The sequence below is a fragment of the Macaca nemestrina genome, chromosome 7, assembly GCF_043159975.1.
Source record: "Macaca nemestrina isolate mMacNem1 chromosome 7, mMacNem.hap1, whole genome shotgun sequence".
NCBI lineage: Eukaryota > Metazoa > Chordata > Mammalia > Primates > Cercopithecidae > Macaca > Macaca nemestrina.
The window spans coordinates 124,312,556-124,331,855 of record NC_092131.1 but is presented as its reverse complement, the minus strand read 5'-3'; the positions used below and the strand labels follow the sequence as shown (position 1 = coordinate 124,331,855).

Sequence of the window (19,300 nt, the reverse complement as noted above, 5' to 3'; positions counted from 1 at the left end):
AAAACTATAATGCCATCTATAATACCAAGTCAATCGGAGATTTAGAGTGCTGTAATAACTCAAAGACAGAAACAGGATCACTGTTCACTAGGGGGAAAGGGGGGGAAACTTCAGGAAGGAAGCACCATATTTGCTATTCCTTGAAGAAAGGATAAAATGTGAACATACAGATATTAGGTAAGTATGTGTTTGGGCTGGGAGTGGATAAGGTTGCAGAAAGGAAAAAGGAGGTCATCTCAGAAAACACATCCTAGAGATGAGAAAGCGGAATGTGGGTATCGACAGCATAGCTTTGGTTCAGCGAGAGCACACAGTGTTTGGTCAAGTTCTCCTCCTTATCCATCTTAGATTTTATGGCCTATCACTATAATCATTCTGTTGCCTGAGCTCAATTATTTTCCCCCTTTGTTCTTTCATACATGCATGGCAAAATCCCAACCCTAAATCCAACTCTCGCCCTATTCTGAGCCTATGTCTGAAGCAGATTAATGTGGCTATAATTACAAACTTTAAATTTATGAAATTACACCTCAAGTGGCCTCTAGTATTCCCAGGCAGTCAAGCAACCTTACATTAGTTAATCTACACACTCGCCTTGCTAAAAATTATTTTAGACTCTCTCCTTAAATCTCCAATATCCCTCATCTCCTAACCCCATCTCTCAGTTCATGATCATGTTTATTTGATTAAAGAAAATAGCATTATTCAGATGAGCTTCCACACACTCCCACAGCTAAATGTGTCAAACAATCTGTATATGTGCTTGTACACTCTCTTCCCTCCTGTTGTAATATATGAACACATGTTCCTATCTAAGAGCAAGTCCTCCAATATACACTGAATCCCAATCCTTGTCTTGCATTTTTATGGTTATTTCTCCTCTTATCCGGATAATCAGTTTTCCTGTTTCTATTTAAATCATCTCAAAAGGATTCTTGTTCAGATGTCTCCATTTGGCTACTACCCTTTTGTACCAAAATTTGTTGAAACAAAGTGTATTTTGCCTCTACTTTCTTCACTCCCATTCACTCCCAAACTCATTTTACTCCAGCTTTTGCCCTTACCACCCTTACCAATCTGCAAATTTTCCTTGTCAAAGTCAATAACGCCAGTGGCCAGTGTTCAGTTCTTATCTTTTTCTTGCAACTTTAGTCCTATAGGTCATTTCCTCCTACCCGAGACTCCTCCTTCACTTGGTTTCCTGATATCACATTGTCCTTCTAACTCATTGGCTGCTCCTTCTAAGTCTTCTTTGCTGGGTCATTTTTCTCTTCTTGACCTCTAAATGTTAAAGCATCCCAGAGCTACACTCAGAGCTTTCTTCTTCTCTATCCAAACTCATTCATTTAATGCAGTAACTTGAAATATTATTCATACACAGAAAATTCTCAAATTTTTATCTCTAGTTCTGACCTCTCTCCTGAACTCTATTCACCTGCACAAAAATGTCTCCTCGAATTGCTTGAACCTGGGAGGCTGAGGTTGTGGGGAGCCGAGATCATGCCATAGCACTCTGCCCTGGGCAACAAGAGCGAGACTCGGTCTCAAAAAAAAAAAAAAAAAAGCTTCCTCGGCCAGGTACAGTGGCTCACACCTGTAATCCCAGCACTTTGGGAAGCCAAGGTGGGAGGATCACTTGAGGGCAGGAATTCGAGACCAGACTGGCCAACATGGTAGACTCCTGTCTCTACTAAAAATACAAAAATTCGCCAGGCATGGTGGTATATGCCTGTACATACCTGTAATCCCAGCTACCTGGGAGGCTGAGGCAGAAAAATCGCTTGAACCCAGGAGGCGAAGGTTGCAATGAGCCGAGATCACGCCACTGCAGTCCCGCCTGGGCAACAAAGCAAGACTGTCTTAAAAAAAAAAAAAGTCTCCTCAAAATCTCCAATTAGGTGGAACATTTCCACAACCAGCATTTCAAAAATAACATGTCTACAACAAAACTCTTATGTTCCTTATATACATCAAATTGTTCTTCTGAGAGTGTTCTCTATTTCAGTAAATGGTACCATTATTTGCATAATTGCTCACATCCAATACATGCGCAAATCCTATCAGTTCTCCTTTCATATATATCCCCAATTCAACCACTTCTCCCTAACACCCTCACCTGCTCTAAGTCACCATCAGCATTCATTTATATTACTGCAATAGCCTCTGGTCTCGCAGTTTTTAATTTGACCCCACAGGTCTTTTCTCTATAAAAATGGCCACTTATTTTTTTAAAACAACAGTCAAATCACATCATTCCTTTTATCAAAACTTATATTCTCATCACACTTAGGGTAAATCCTAATTGCTCACCATGACCTACAAGGCTGAGTCATTGATCTCTCTGATCTCATCTACCATTCTCTTCTTTCTTCACTAAAACTACACCCACAGTGGTCCTCTTGTTGTTCCCCACATTCATCAGAAACGTTACTGCCTCCGGGCTCTATATGTTTTTCCCTTAGCCAAGAATATTCTCTTGGGTATTTGCATGGTCTTGACCAAAATGAATGCTCAGTCTTAACATCCTCTATTATTTGCCATCTCCTTATTCTATGTTTCTTCACAGGACTTGTTTCACATCACTGCCTAATATTACATATTCATTTTCAATTTCCGTCCTCAAACATAAGTTTCCCAAGGGCAATGACTTTGTCGTTTTGTTCACTGATGTTTCTATGTTTAGAACTGTGCCTGGCACATGGCAAACACTCAGTAAGTATGTGTTAGATAAGTAAAAAGAGAGTTAATGTAATAACAACTAATAGTATTTTTCAGCCCTTATTACACAAGATACATTGAGCTAAGTACTTTATATAAAATCATTCATCTCGTCCTTACAACTATACTTAGAACATACTTAGAAGGTATATATTTTTATTATCCTCATTTTAACTATGAGAAAACTTGGACACAAAGTTAACTTTTTCAAAGTTAGAAGGCCAAAACCATGACTGAGTGACATTGCAGCTAGTAAAGTGACAGAGCCTAAATTTAAACCCAGACAGGGTGATTAGGGAATCCACATTCTTGACTACCTTAGAGATACGGCTGGAAGTAGGTTTGAGCTATAGAATTGTGCTCACTTTCCAAATTATGAACCTACCAACAAAAAACAAGCAACAACAAAAAACAAAAACCCCACAGTCAAACGAAGAAAATGTTCTTTCACTGTAGAAGCAATTATTTTCTTTGATAAACTAGGCCTATGGTATACTATACCTTTATACGGTAGCACTAACGCAAAGCAATGATTTAAGTAGTAAGTACACACATATAAAAAACTTAAAATAACCCAGGTTTTTCTTTTCAAAGAAAGAACACAGCGAGTGGCAGGGGGAGAAAACCCTCTTCTCATTATCTCCCAAAGACATATGGAACAAAGCAAGTCATATACGAAAGCACCATCCATACTACCATTTACTGAACACTTACTATGTGATTAGCAAAGGACTGGATCAAGTACATACATTATTTCCTATCATCTTCACAATTCCATAAAGCAGGTGGTAGTATGTGTACATTTCACAGATGGTTAACAAACACAGATGTTTACAGATGCAAACCTCAAAGAAGTCTGGTATAACGCTCATGGTCACAAAGCTCAAGATCAAAACCATGACTAACTGACTTTACAAGATCAAGGTTTTTTACTACTCCATATTCCCTCCTGCCATGCTGCTCAGGCAGGCTAGTCTCCGACATGTTATTTGATCACTGCACTAAGGAAAAGAAATATTCTAAATGATATCTTCAGTTTTGTGAAAGGTCCAAATCATACTATTTTCAGTTGTATATAAATGTTATTTACATACCTAACAGAAACCACTAAGGAACTTATACACAAATGCAGTCACTATGCAAAAACTTGGACTCTATCCAGAACTATCAAGAATCATACCTTTGTTATAGACAACACCTTTACACACATATTCACATACAAAACCACATACATCAGGCATTCATATTAATGTTAACATTTTTAAAATCTCAAACCAGAGACAAATGAGCATATGTTTTTGTTTGACTTAATAGTAAACTTTTTCTTAACACAAAAATGTGTTAATTATACAAAAAATACACAAATAAAAATTAAGATTAAAATATTTCTAATAACTAGAAAAAACTAATGTTTTGAAGTATATTCTTCTAGACATCGTTCTTTGTACATATAGTTCTTTAAAAATAGGTTATCCCATTTATAAAATTTTTAAATTTGCTATATTTGATATAGATACATATTCTTTCCATTAAATAATATCCTACAACATAAGCTAATAGATGTAAGCTATTCCATTTCATGAATATACCTATTTTGCCTAATGCCTTATTGTTAGATATCTGGATAATTTTTAATTTTTCAATGTCATAAATAGTGCAACAAAATATTCCTATAACTCAAATTTAAACAAATAGTCAATTATTCCTTTATGATCAAATCACAGAAATGAAAAACCTGGGCAACAGATTACACATATTTTTAAGACTTTTGATAAGTACTCTCAAACTGAATAATCAAAATGGGAATTAATTTATGTCCCCACAAGTGGTTTGCCAGTATGTGGTGTTCCTGTTTTGTTTCTAAATCTGTTGATTAGTTAACTAAAATATTGGTATTAGTATGCTTGACCACTTGTCTGCGTTTTGTTTTCTGTGACTTTGGATGTTTCTTCTGTTCCTTTCTATAAACACATTTCAAGTCTTTACATACTAACTTTTAATGGTTTGCATTATGCTTTTGCTTTTTCTAAGAGAGAGATCACCTTTTGATGATAAAAGAGTAATAATCATCTATCTTTCTATTAAAATAACTACAGTGTTACACAGGAACAAAGTTTTGACATGGTTTCTGAAGATGGAAAGCACGTAAAAAGAAGGGTTTTCAACATTGAGGGAGTGGTTTAGTAAATTACGGTGTATTTCTATGAAGAAGTAATAGTCATTAAAATCCTTATTAAAGGTTGGGTGCGGGGGCTCATACCTGTAATCCCAGCACTTCCGGAGGCAAAGGTGGGTGGATCGCTTGAGCCCAGGAGTTCGAGATCAACCTGGGCAACATGGAAAAACCCCATCTCTACAAAATATCAGCAGGACATCATGGCGTGCACCTGTGGTCCCAGCTCCATGGGAGGCTGAGGCAGGAGGATCACATGAGTCCAGGAAGTTGAGGCCACAGTGAGCCATGATTGCACCACTGCACTCCAGTCTGGTAACAGATTGAGATTATAAAAGAAGATTCTGAGAAGATGGTGGCAGTGGTAGCAGAATTTTGAACTCACTGAATTTCCATATAAAAACATAAAGAGCAATTAGATATTAAAGCAAAACCCATGAAAAATATTTACAACCATACAAAGTGACAAGGTATTCCCACAACCCCCAAATAGAAGTGAGTGTGGACAAACTACCATCAGATAAGTAGCGTTTCAGTGTCTGCAAGAGAAATTAGAGGGAAACATCAGGATGAATAATGAATATCAGAATATAAGAACCCTAAAAAAGGAACAGTTATTCACTGGAGAGTTAACAGGCTAATTTGAGAACAGCCTTTGAAAGTGAGAGGGGCTCTGACCCTTCAAGAGGAGGTGAGTAAATGGTCCTTGCATTAAGAAGGTCTGATCTGACTAGTGGAGGGTAGCCCTTATGATTCTGGAAATAAGCTACCAGGGCTCCCTTCCAGGAGAGGGCTCTAATGGGAGAAACTGCTGGGGAAGAAATTTAAATTGGACAAACTAAGGTTAATAGAGACAAAGAGGAAAACAATGCCTAGCTAAAAGCACAATAGGAAAACAGAACCAGGAAACCTCAGAACTCAAGCCACTACATTTTTCACAAAAACAGTATAAGAGGGATCTCTATGAAGTTAGAATGGCTACCCTAAAACATGTCCTTCTAAAAGTTTCATAAAACTAATTCCATGTAAAAATTAGCAAGAGAAAAGTATCAAGGTCAAATGCCAAAGTTATCAGAAGAAAACAAATAAGTAGAATAGCAACCTTACAAACAACAACAAATCATACCAAAAAAATGCATGCACAGGTCAAAAAATTAACTTTCTATTTCAAAATAAGCTGAAACACACACAAAAAATGATATAAGGCATGAGAGAACAACAGAAATCACTATCTTAAAAACTCAATAATTAGGTCTTAAAACTCAAAAAAAGATTGCAATGAAAGAAATCATTTAAGAAATAAAAACAAAACAGAAGGTGTATAAGAGTAAATAAACACAACAAATAATGCCTCAAAACGTAAATAAAAAGGATACAATTTTTTCAATAAAAAAATTTGAAAGTGGAATAATTTACTTTCAATAAATAATTTGAAAGTAAGTGGAAATACTGAAGAGGAGCAAAGATGAGATCAAGATAATAGGAGTTCTTGATAAAGTAAACCAAAGCAAGAGAATAGATCAAATATTAAAAACCTTAATCCAATAAAACTTTCAAGAATATAAAAAGAATCACTTCTCGGCCTTTTGGCTAAGATCAAGTGAAGAATATAAATACTGAAAGAGTACACCATACACTCGAAAATACTGACCTAGAGAGGCTAATATTGACTTATCTTATTAAAATTTCTGGGCCTTAAATAAAAAGAAAATTTATTTCAGCATTTAGGGGGAAAAAGAACAAGTAACTTACAAGGAAAAAAACTGGATTATCATCAGACTTTTTGACAGCAACATTTTATGCCAAAAGAAAATAATGTATTTAGCATCATCAAGAAAGAAATATAAGCTAAAGATTTTCTATCTAGTAAAATTAACTTTCAAGCAACATAAGCACAAATTATTACCAACATTTTAAAAACCTGGAGAATATTATTCTCATAAACCTTTCTGAGGAATCTACATGATTCCTCAGAACATGCCTCAGAAAAGAAAAATGACAGGAGAGACATGGACAAGGACTACTGGTGAACATTACATATATACTTACAGAACTGAGACTAAACTAGGTATAAAAGCTAAAGAATCCAGTATATAATGCTGGTGTCTCAGATTTATCATCATGTTACTATTTTTAAAAGACGGGGAGAATGGGGAAAACATACGAAAAGAATTTTAAACTGTTCTCGGTAATTACACTGATGGTGGTACTATTAGTAATGTTATTCTAAGACTGTTCCATGTGTTGGGCAGGATAGAGTAAATGTGGTTATATTATAATTCTGTCATCTCCTCTGTCCTTGAGAACCTGATATTTGGTATGGAAGAAAAGAGATACAGGATGCAATACTGAAGAGGTTGAATAGACACACACCTATACACATATTTCATTTCTTCATTTTCTAATTCTGTTCACAATGATCAACCCATACTGCAATGAGTATCTCTGATTATGGTCTTGAAATATCATTTCCCAGTAAAAGTAAGCAGAGTTTCTTACCAAAATGGCTGATAATAAGTCTAACACCTTGTAAACTGGGTAGCAAGGCAACTATCAAATTCGACTGGGCTCATGTCAAAAGGACTTGAAAACAAACTCAAAAAGACTCTCACTGAAGAAAAGATGGCATAATTTGAGATTCAAACAGGAAAACTACAAAAAAAAAATGACTGAAACCCATTAAAAATATTTAAATCCATCAGTTCATAATTTATCTATACACACACACACACACACACACACACACACACACACATACACCAATCAGATAACTTTGGAGGATAACAGGAAACTAGTTTGTTATCTTGAAAACTGATAAATAATAAAAAATGTGTATTGACTCACATACACATATACAAACTGTACTCAGTAACCAAATAGATGAGGAAACCATTTCTTTATAAATGTATTACAAATAATAAGTGAAAATGAAATGCACAATTGGAATATCCCCATATCTATGAATTAGTGGATCTAGGTACTAAGTGTCAATAGCTGATACGTCAATACCACAAAAAGAAAAAACAATCAAACAATATGTTCATCTTGATGAAAGAACTCAACACCAATTACAGTCTTACCAAATGAATCAAACCTGAGTCTAAGACTCTAGGTTCATGTATCTACAAGGGAGGAAATAAAGAGGACAAAGAAAATATTGCACTGCACCAGATTCCATAGTAATAGAGCTTTATAGCAAGTCACATAAGTCTTTTACTATGAACTGAATTTCCCAGTCCCTCTTGTAGCTTGAGGTGACGATGTGACTGAGTACTCATTAATGGAAAATGAATGCATACTTGGTGTTTTAAGGTCCATTTACTCTTCCCTTTCTGCAAATTGCAACAGAAAAGAGCCTGTAACAACAGCTCTGATCATGAAGGGAGGACATACCTGAGGAGATGGTAAAGACAGAAGATGGGTCCCTGAAAAAACATGTCACATAAAGCGACCCTGAAAACCTGGTCTGCTTACCTCAGAACTGTACTGTAAAAAATAAATTTCTTTGTTCTTAAAATCACTGTATTTTGGTGCTTTTATAGCAGCTTAGACCTTTCCCTAATACAATTATGCAGAAAAGTTTTATACATATTTTGTGTGTATTTACATGTATACATTAGCATGCATAAGGTAACATAAGAAAAGGCAAAAATTAAAATTTCTCACTAGATGATTGTGACAAGTTTTAAATTTCCTCTTTTATAATAAGCATGTATTACTTTCAGAAGCAGAAAGAAAATCTCCATAAAAAATAGCCATAATGAAATGTTATCTGGAATTGACTTCAAGATAGTAGTTACAGAGAGTGGATGGAATGTCAACGAGGCAGGATTTACCACAAGTTTATCACTGCAAGGTTGTATGATGAGTAACTGGAGGTTCATCATACTATTATGTATGTTTTAAATTCACCATAATAATTAGTTTACAAAATAGTCATTTTGTAGAGAAAAATAATACATACATATGAATCTTAAAATTCCATGTTTGGCTTGCCAAATAAATAAAATTAAAATATTTATATCTCTCAAGCGTCTAAGATCTGAACTTAAAACGAAATTAACACATTTGTGCACTATTCAAGCACTGAAAGCATATACTATACTGCAAGTTTGAAATTTGTTATAAGGATAGGAGAAAACAATCTTCTGCAGAAAAGTAAAATTAATAAGGACATGCTTTACTGCAAGAAGAGGTGATATATTTGTATTGACCTCGTCACTGTCTTGCCTGGTTCTCTTATGTCTGAGGCTATGGAACAGGACAAAATTTAACTGGCAATTACAGAAAGATGCAGAAGCTGAACCTTCTAAGTAACAATGCTGACAAAAAAGGGTTAGGCTCTGCTTTCTGGAGCTACTTTGAAATGAAGGTTCTAATGCCCTTCCCCTAATTCCATAGCAAAATCTGCTATGATACAAAGAACACTAGCAGGATCTATACACTAACCTGTAGGTTCTGAAATTACTCTTCCTGCTCTAGGTCCAGAATAAAAACACTTGATCGCTTCTGTACTTGGGCATGCAGCACTCTTCACTCTGTCCTCAGGGGTGGGTAGTCCATTCCATGAAACTGGCTTTTTTTTTCTTTTTTTTGAGACGGAGTCCCACTCTGTCACCCAGGCTGGAGTGCAGTGGCCCGATCTCGGCTCACTACAACCTCCGCCTCCTGGGTTCAAGTGATTCTCCTGCCTCAGCCTCCAGAGTAGCTGGGATTACAGGCGCCCGCCACCACGCCTGGCTAATTTTTGTACTTTTTTATTTTTTTTGAGACGGAGTCTTGCTCTGTCCCCCAGGCTGGAGTGCAGGGGCGCGATCTTGGCCCACTGCAAGCTCCGCCTCCCGGGTTCACGCCATTCTCCTGCCTCAGCCTCCTGAGCAGCTGGGACTACTGGCGCCCGCCACCACGCCCAGCTGATTTTTTGTATTTTTAGTAGAGACAGGGTTTCACCGTGGTCTCGATCTCCTGACCTCGTGATCTGCCTGCCTCGACCTCCCAAAGTGCTGGGATTACAGGCGTGAGCCACCGCGTCCGGCCAATTTTTGTATTTTTAGTAGAGTCGGGGTTTTGCCATGTTAGCCAGGCTGGTCTCGAACTCCTTACCTCAGGTGATTCACCCGCCTCGGCCTCCCAAAGTGCTGGGATTACAGGCGTGAACCACTGCGCCTGGCCGAAACTGGGTTTCTTAATTTCTTCTTCTCCCTACTCATTGCTCGAGATTCCTGCTGTGATTTGAGCTCTGCTCAGAACCTTAGAATGCAACCTTTGGATCCTGAGCCTTGATGGCATCCTTCCTTAACACCCCACTTCCTTCACCCAGCCTGCACTGGCTGGGATCAGGAAAAAACAGAAATTTTACCTCCTTTTACTTCAAATTCTATTCTCTTCAAGTCATCTACAGCTCTAGCCATCAAAAAGATGGAGGTCTTTGGATACTGGTATACATGCCTCTGTTCTATAGTCACATTTCATAACAATCTACCTTGCTAAACAGTCAACTAGTCTTATACCCCAGTCTATTTAATATTTAGTAAGTGCTCAGTCAAAAAAAGGTACTTTAAATAATTTTATTTCTGAACAATTACCATAATGAAAGAGACATACAAAAAGATATCTCTATAAAGATATTCACTGCAGTGAGATTTACAACAAAGTATCAGCAGTGGGAAATTAATTACATAAGTTTTGGCACATGTATTGAGATACTATATAAATTTAATTCTAAACAACATTAATTATATTAAAATTTTATTGTATAATGTTAAATAAAAATTCTGGATTCAAATCTATGCAATGCAGTTTATATATAAATGTATGAGTTTTATATATTTGGGCACAAAAAGCAGAAAATAATTAGATCAAAATGTTAATACAGCAGGCATTACTTTGCTTTTGCTTCAATCTTCTACAATATATATTAATATGTACTTTATTATAAAATTAATGTTATTAAGGAAATGGAAGGAAAAGCAGTATCTTTCAAGTAAAGAGGGTCAATTTGCATAAGGTTATAGTTGTTGTACAGTATCTGTTGTATAGACATCCCTCATCTTTTTGTATCTACTCTCAAAGCTAATTATTATGTCCACAGGCACAAGCAAAAGCAAAGATATACCCTGTGAAACTCAGTAGTTAAGATTTACTTACTCATTTTCAAAATGTGAATCACAATAAAAATCTTCCCAAAAGGTGCCTGGATCTCCTTCCTTCCTAATATAATTTTTAAAATGCAACTTCTAGTCTCACTAAATCCTGCATAATACAATTCCTATCTCCAACTAAGAGAATCAGAAATTAGTCTTAGTTGACCATATTTCATACTGTTAATTCTAATTAAGCCTTAACAGAGACACTGTTTTTATTTTAGGTATAGAAAGCAGCTTGATGCAGTAGAAGCAGCACTAAACTGTGAGTCAAGAGATCCACACCAAGATAAAGTCTGCAACTCATAACAGACTGACTTCTCTAGGCATCAGTTTCCTAATTAGTAAAATTAAGGGATTACATAATAAATTCTAAAGTCCCCCTTCCCTAATATTCTAAAAATCAATGTAACAAGCCCAAAAGTTAATTATGGTGGCTAATTCCACATACACAATAAAATTTTAAGTCTAGTTTTTAAGTCACACCTGTAAAATTTTAAACAACACTGCTATAGTTTAAAATACTAATAATGTGTATAAAGAAATGAATACATATGCAGACATGATCTCATCAAAGTTTACACCCTTCTTATTCTTTTAATTACCTTTTATGGCATACTAGACCAAAGCTCTGGTTTTCCTAACACAATTTACTGTATTCTCTGAAATAATTCATACTCAGGTTTATGACCTTGAAAGTCTATCAGACTCCTCCTAAAGGTTTCCATATTTCCTATTTTTTAAGAGAGATGGGGAAAAAATACTGACCGATAGGTTCATGATCTTTGGAAAAAAATAAAAGTTCTAAAAACAGAATAGGCAGGAAATATAAATGACACAACATAGAATTTTATTAAGCTGCCATTTTTAGAGTTTTGTCAAGTGTTGCCTCAAACACATTCCATAAAATGTGGCACAATGAAGCAAATAATCTCCTTCCCATTATTTTAAAATATAGCAATAGAATTTAGAATATTCAAAGATATTTTTCTTCTGAGATCAAAAGGATTTAAATGAAAAAAAGGATCCAAAGCTTAATTACAGTAATATAAAATTTTTTATTAGAAAATCAGAGCTTTTTTTCAATAAAAATTCAATGTCTTAAGACACTTACTTCTTTACAGTTTATTTTCAAGACCAGGGTGGAAACCAAGTTACAAATCTAAATACATAAAAAATTAGTGCAATGGTTTTCACATGTCATTTGAAAAAACATTTTCCTCTCAGTCTCAGTCTACACTTTATGAACTTCGGAATCTAAAATCCAATTTTATCAGTTTATTGAAAAATCCATTTTTTTCTCACATTTAAAAATATTATTAAGTATACCACTGTTTTAAGCCTGCCCAGCACGACAACAAATAAGATAAATAGGAAGCATTTATAATATTCCCTCACTGCCTTCTACCCAAACTGGGAAGGGGTGAGGGACTGAAGGGTTAAAACTGGTACTTCTTGTTTCTCTGGATGATGAAGAGGGTGAGAGAAGTAAAAGGTGAGGAAGGTATAGGAGGGCAGGAAAGAGATCAAGGTATCTGGAAGAGAAAGAAGAAGGAAAATTGGCAGAACAAGACAGAGAAACAGATGAAAGAAGGGAAAAATAAAGGAACACTCATCTAAAAACAAAGGGCATTTTTAGACATCACTTCATCACATATTTCGTATAGCATCCCCATAGATACAGCATACTGAAGATAATAAGTTAGAGTTTTAGCTCAATTCACTAATATTTAATTCAAAACCTACTATGTATCAAGGGCTTATGCTAACTGCTTAAGTTAAGGAAGAATGATTCTCTGGGGACAGAGTTTTATTCAGACTAAGACCAAAGGAATCTGTAGTAAACTGTTCTTTTCATAGATGATCACTCATCCAAGAAAACATTCCAACAGATTATGTTCCAGAAAGTACACATACGAACTCTTTAAAGCTGATTGTAATTACTAATGTCTTGGATGGCATTAGTCATATCAAATAAAGTATCCATGGATAGTATTCAAACACTATTCAAAAATGAAGACAACAGAAAAATTACTTAATTCATATAAAAATGAGTGTGTTTAGAGATTCAAGAAACTGTGAAATTTGTCAGAGATGGGCTCACATGACATCATTTACCTATGTTTCCCTAGCACCTGGCCTAACAGAGATTACACAAGCAAGTGCTCAAGAAATGCTTTAAAAAATAAAAGAAAAAGACTGACAGTTCCATTATATTAAAGTTTAAAATTCTGTCAAACAGTAGATTTGAGAAATTCTGAAAATCTGAAATGCAATGCCTTTTTATCATTTATGCATCATTTATTATTTATGCATCATTTGTGACTGCATCACTTTAAACATATATGGCAATGACAACTTTTGAAAATAAGTATGTCATTTTAATTATACAAAAGATTCAACTCTGCTAAGGTCCCTTTCCACAGATACAGGATATACTTATATTTTTATCAGTGACAATTTATTTGTTATATTGTTTAAAGGGACAGATAAGAAAAATAAAGCTAATGAAATACTGTGAAACAGACACCACGCAGAAGAGAAAAGCCATCCACTGATAAGGATGACAGTTCACCATCTGTCCCCCCGCCACTCAGTGACAATTACAAATACTCCATCAGTTTTCTGGTAGGTGGCAATGATGAATGAGGTAAAACCTTCTTTTGCAGATTCTGATGTTCCTTTCTGATCTAATCTGAGGTTTAACAGATGACTCAAAGGAAAGCCCACAGTTCAAAAAGGTTACTAATTTATCATGCTGTGAAGAATAAGGAAGGTCTGAGCTCAATATTGCAACAAGGAATGATTCAGTGGTACTGAACCATGCCTTTTAATGAAAGGTGTTTTCTCAGAATTCTCAGATTTCAAATACAGCAACGTGGCTAGTATCAGCTTCATCCTTAGAAAATATTTTAGTAATAGAGTAACAGTAATACCTTGTATCACAAATAACATCAATCTTTCAAACCAAGATCAAAGGGAAAATAATGCTCAGAACCAGAAGTCCTTAGTTTCAAGTAGCTTCCACACCCATAGGTGACAAGGGCTTGAGAGTGTCAGCAGCTTCATCACAGTGCTGTTAACTTCTACATACTGCCCAAAAAAATACATGCAAAGGTACAATACATAGGTTAAAAGTATAAGGTTAAAAGTACAATGACAGAAAATGATATACTATCCTAACACAACAGAAAAGAAAGCTGAAATGGCTATATTAATAATAGACCAGGTAAATTTCAGAGCAAAGAATATGCACAGGGATAAAGTAGGTCATTTCATGATAATAATAATAATACTACAGGGGCCAATTAAGAAAACCTAACAATCCTTAGCATTTGCTATACCTTGGATGTTTGTCCACTCCAAATTTCATATTAAAATTTGATCCCTAATGTTGGAGGTGGGGCATACTGGGAGGTTATTGGGTCATGGGGGTGGATGCCTTACGATTAGATAAAGGCCCTTCCTCAGTGGAGCGGTGAGTCCTTCCTCTATTAGTTCCCATGAGAGCTGCTGGTTAAAAAGAGCCTAGCACCTCCCTCTTCACTCTCTTGCTTCCTCTCTCACCATGTGATTTCTGCATGCACCAGCTCCTCTTCACTTTCTGCCATGAGCAGAAGCACCCTGAGGACCTCACTATGTGCTCAATCTTAAACCTTCCAGCTAGCAGAACTGTGAGCTAAAGAGATGTATTTTCTTTATAAATTAACCAGCCCCAGGTGTTCTTCTGAAGCAACACAAAAACATACTAAGACACATTTATACAGCTAATAATACAACTGAAAACTACATGAAGACAAACCCACAATTAAAATAAGAAATTTCAATATCCTCTCTCAAAAACTGGTGAGACAAGAGAAAATCAGCAAGGATACAGTAGATGAGCAAACTTTTGAGGTGATAAATTTGTTCACTATCTTGATCATGGTGATGGTTCCATGGTGTTATGTATATGTCAAAATTTATTAAATTATACACTTAAAAATCAGGGTAAAAATGTATGATAGTTATATCTCAAGGCTCTCTACTGTAACTACACATTTCTAAGAAAAATCTATTCCTAACCCTATAAATGAAAGAACTTACCCAATTTTTGAATTTTCTACAGTAAGACACATTGTAAAATAAAATAATTATGCATAATATATTACAATACTATTAAATACTGTGTCCACTTAAAAAAAATCCTCAACTAAAAGATAAATACCATAAGACTGGTTTAAAAGAAGAAACTCCAGGCACAAGCTATTTATAGGAGACCCATCTAAAACCAAAGGGGATACAAAACAGTGTAATGGCGAAGATGGCCAACTAGATGCAGCCAGGAGGAACATCTATCACCCAGTAACTGGGACATGGAGGTGACTGGCATACTCTGAGTAGACTGTCACGGGGAAGCAGCGAGTGTGAACAGAAGCAGAATGCAGATGCTGGGATGAAGAGGGAGGAAGCTGGAAACACCACATGGGGATACTGAGAACCCTGGCCATGGGGGTGGATGCCTTACGATTAGATAAAGGCCCTTCCTTGGTGGAGCGGTGAGTCCTGCCTCTATTAGTTCCCATGAGAGCTGCTGGTTAAAAAGAGCCTAGCACCTCCCTCTTCACTCTCTTGCTTCCTCTCTCACCATGTGATTTCTGCGTGCACCAGCTCCTCTTCACTTTCTGCCATTAGCGGAAGCAAGGACTAGTTCTTGGCACCCAGAATTCCTGGGGAAGGGGTGAGTTGAGGAGGTGAGGAGTGGCCTCTTCTCTCCACAGATCCCTGGAATCCTAGCAGCAGGAGACATCACAACCCCCAGAGACACGTAGGCCAACAGGAAAAGCTGCTTAGAGGGGCGGTAGGGGCAAGACTCCAGTCTATGTGAAGCCCAGAGGGTTTGGTGTGGGAAGGTCTGCAGTAGAACCTGGCAATGACTGACCATCCCCCAAGGCTCACCATGCTCCTTTAGGAGATTTTAGCCTTAGAGTGACTGTCAGACCTGGACAGGGCAGAGTGGTCTTGCCCATGAGACAGAGGCAGTCCCACCTGGGCACCGCCCTATATGCTAGCCTCTCCTGCAGCCCCAGATGACTGCGCCACTTGGAGCTCTGCCTCAGATGCCCAACCAGGGTGCTGCTGGGGCTCTTCATATGTTCTTTGTCAAAACACTTCACCTGACCATCAGAGAGCTCCATTAGACTGGGCCCTGCTGAAATGTACCAGCCTACCCACAACCTTCCCCAGGCACTTTGCCAGCATGCAGAAGCCCATTGCCACATACCCACAGCTGTGACAGTACACACACAGGCAGAACTCACCTCCCTTCCCTCCCCACCTCGCAGTGCACATGTGAGCAGACCGCTGTGCCACTGCTGCTGGCAAAAGCACATCCCAATGATGCCCCCAGCTGACATGGAGGTACCCAGGTGTGCCATCATTGCCAGTTACAATGTGCACAAAGACATTGGCGGCCCCGTGCCCATCAACACCCTGCCATTGCAAGCACGAGTGCAAACACAAATGCTGGAAACCCTGCCCCACCCCTGCTAACACAAGCACAAGCAGGAAGGCCACAGTCCAGCTCCCGCTGCTATGCCACCATAGCCAACATAAGCATACCCCAAAATACTGTGGCATTTGCTGACACATACAAGTGAGCATGAATCCCAAGGCACCACCTCGAAAAAGCACTTTGGCTGGCACCACCCATCAGAGTGTTGTGGCCAGTAGACCAGAAATACTTCAGCCCCTCCAGGAAAGCAGGTTCCTAACCTCAAGGGGCCAGAAAACAAAGCAGAGTGCTGGATACTAGCCCCCCAGAGTTACAGCATACAGCCTAGGGGTACTGAGTTGAGCTCTGGCCCCCTAAAATTTCCCAAATATGAAGTTAGCCAACTGAGACCACCTTGTAACACAACGAAACCCCAAGGGCACCAAATAATACTAAAAACAAAACGACCCCATCCAAAGCACAGCAACTTCAAAGACTGAAGGAACATCAGCCCACATACATGAGAAAGAACAAGATCTGTGGCAACTCAAAAAGCCTGAATGTCTTCTTACCTCAAAATTACCACATTAGTTCCCCGGGAATGGTTCTTAACCAGGTTGAAATGACTGAAATGACAGACACAGAATTCAGAATATGGATAGGAACGAAGACCGTTGAGATTCAGGAGAAAGTCAAAACCCAACCCAAGTATCTAAGAAATATGATGAAACAATACGCGAATTAAAAAATGAAGTGCTCATTTTATGAAAAAAAAAATTGATCTGATAGAGCCGAAAAACTCACTTCGAGAATCTCATAATACAATCACAAGTATTAACAGCAGAATTGACCAAGCTGAGGATAGAATCTCAGATCACAAACACTGGTTCTCCAAATTAACTCAGTCAAACAAAATAAAGAAAAAAGAATAAAGAAAAAAGACCAAAACCTCTGAGAAATATGGGATTATGTATTAAGACCAATCTACGATGCGTTGGCATCCCTGAAAGACACAAAGAAAAAGCATGAAAATATGGAAAACACATCTGAGGGTATCATCCATGAAAATTTCCCTGATCATGCTAGAAAGGCCAACATTCAACTTCAAAAAACACAGAGAACCCTGCACAATACTATACAAAATGGCCATCCCCAAGACATACAGTCATCAGGTTCTCCAAGGTTGAAATGAAAGAAAAAAAAATGTTAAAGGCAGCTAGAAAGGCGGCACAGGTCACTTAAAAAAGGAATCACTATCAAGCTAACAGCAAACTGTTTAGTAGAAACCTTACGAGACAGAAGACATTGGGGGGCGGGGGTCAACATTCAGCATTCTTAAAGAAAAAGAAATTCCAACCAAGAATTCATACTGAAGAGTTGGGCGGGGTGGCTCATACCTATAACCCTAGCAACTCAGGAGGCTGAGGCAGGAGGATCGATTGAGGCCAGGAGTTGGAATTCAGTCTTGTAATGGAGCAAGACCACGTTTCTAAAAATTAAAAAGAATTTCACATGCAGCCCAACTAAGCTTCAAAAGCAAAGGAGAAATAAGACCCTTTTCAGGCAAACGAATGCTAAGGGAATTCATTACCACAGACCTGCCTTCAAAGAGGTCCTTAAGGGAGTGCTAAATATGGATAGGAAAGATGGCTACCAGCCTCCACAAAAACACACAAGTATATAGACCATTGACACCATAAAGCAGTCACACAATCAGGTCTGCCTAATAACCAACTAACACCATGATAACAGGATCAAATCTGCACATACCAATATTAACTCTGAATGGGATAAATGTCTCAATTAAAAAGCACAGAGTGGCAAGTTAGATAAAAAAGCAAGACCCAATTACATGCTATTTTCAAGAGACCCATCTCATCTGCAATGACACCCATATGCTCAATGTAAAGGGATAGAGAAAAATCTACTGGAGGTGATGGACACCCCAATTACTCTGATTTGGTCATTACACATTGTATGCCTGTATCAAAACATCATGTGTACCCCATAATTATATGCAACTATTATATACCCATAGTAATTGAAAAATTAAAAATTAAATTTTAAGATATTAAAAACTTAAAAAAAAACTAAGGGAAGACTAAAAATAAAAGGATACTCAAACAGTATTATGACTAAGAAAGGGGTATAACTACATAAGGTAGAGACTTAAAAGGTACAAGAACGCTATCAATAACTACATGAAAATATTTTTAAAACAGTGTAAAAATAAATTCCTAGAAAACTCTTAACTTTGCAGAAGGGACTCAAAGGGAAATAAAATATTTAAATACGTTAGTAATTATTAATAATACTAAAGTGTTTAAGAATCTTCCAACCAAGAAAGGACAAGGACCAAATGAGTTTTACAGGGAATTTCTTTCAAAATTTCAAATAAAAGACAATCCTGGTATTGTACAAATCTTCCAGAAAATAGACAAAAAAGAGTTTCTAACTTATTGTATGAGCATAATCCTGATAACCAAAGATGATGCAAAAAAGAAAAAATCATAAAACTATCACTCATAAATGTATATGCAATAGTAGTGAACAAAATATTAGCAAAGAATACACAAAAAAGATAATATACCAGTAATGAATTAGGGTTATTCCAGCTTAGCAAAAATAGTTTCATATTAGGAAATAAATATAAGTCACTATACTAAAAGACTAAACAACAAATAAATAAGCCAATATTTAGAAATTAGAAAAAGAAACTTCCTTAACTAAAAAGACTCGTTATTAAACACCTAAAGCAAACATCATTTTAAGTGAGAAAACTTTAGACTCATA

At 36.9% G+C, this 19,300-nt stretch overlaps 1 protein-coding gene across 11 annotated transcripts in view; it reads right to left on the bottom strand.

Annotated features, from left to right (window-relative positions):
• The window catches only part of LOC105491013 (S-phase cyclin A associated protein in the ER), a 560,926-nt gene that overhangs the window by 320,328 nt on the left and 221,298 nt on the right, over positions 1-19,300 (bottom strand). The window lies entirely within an intron of this gene.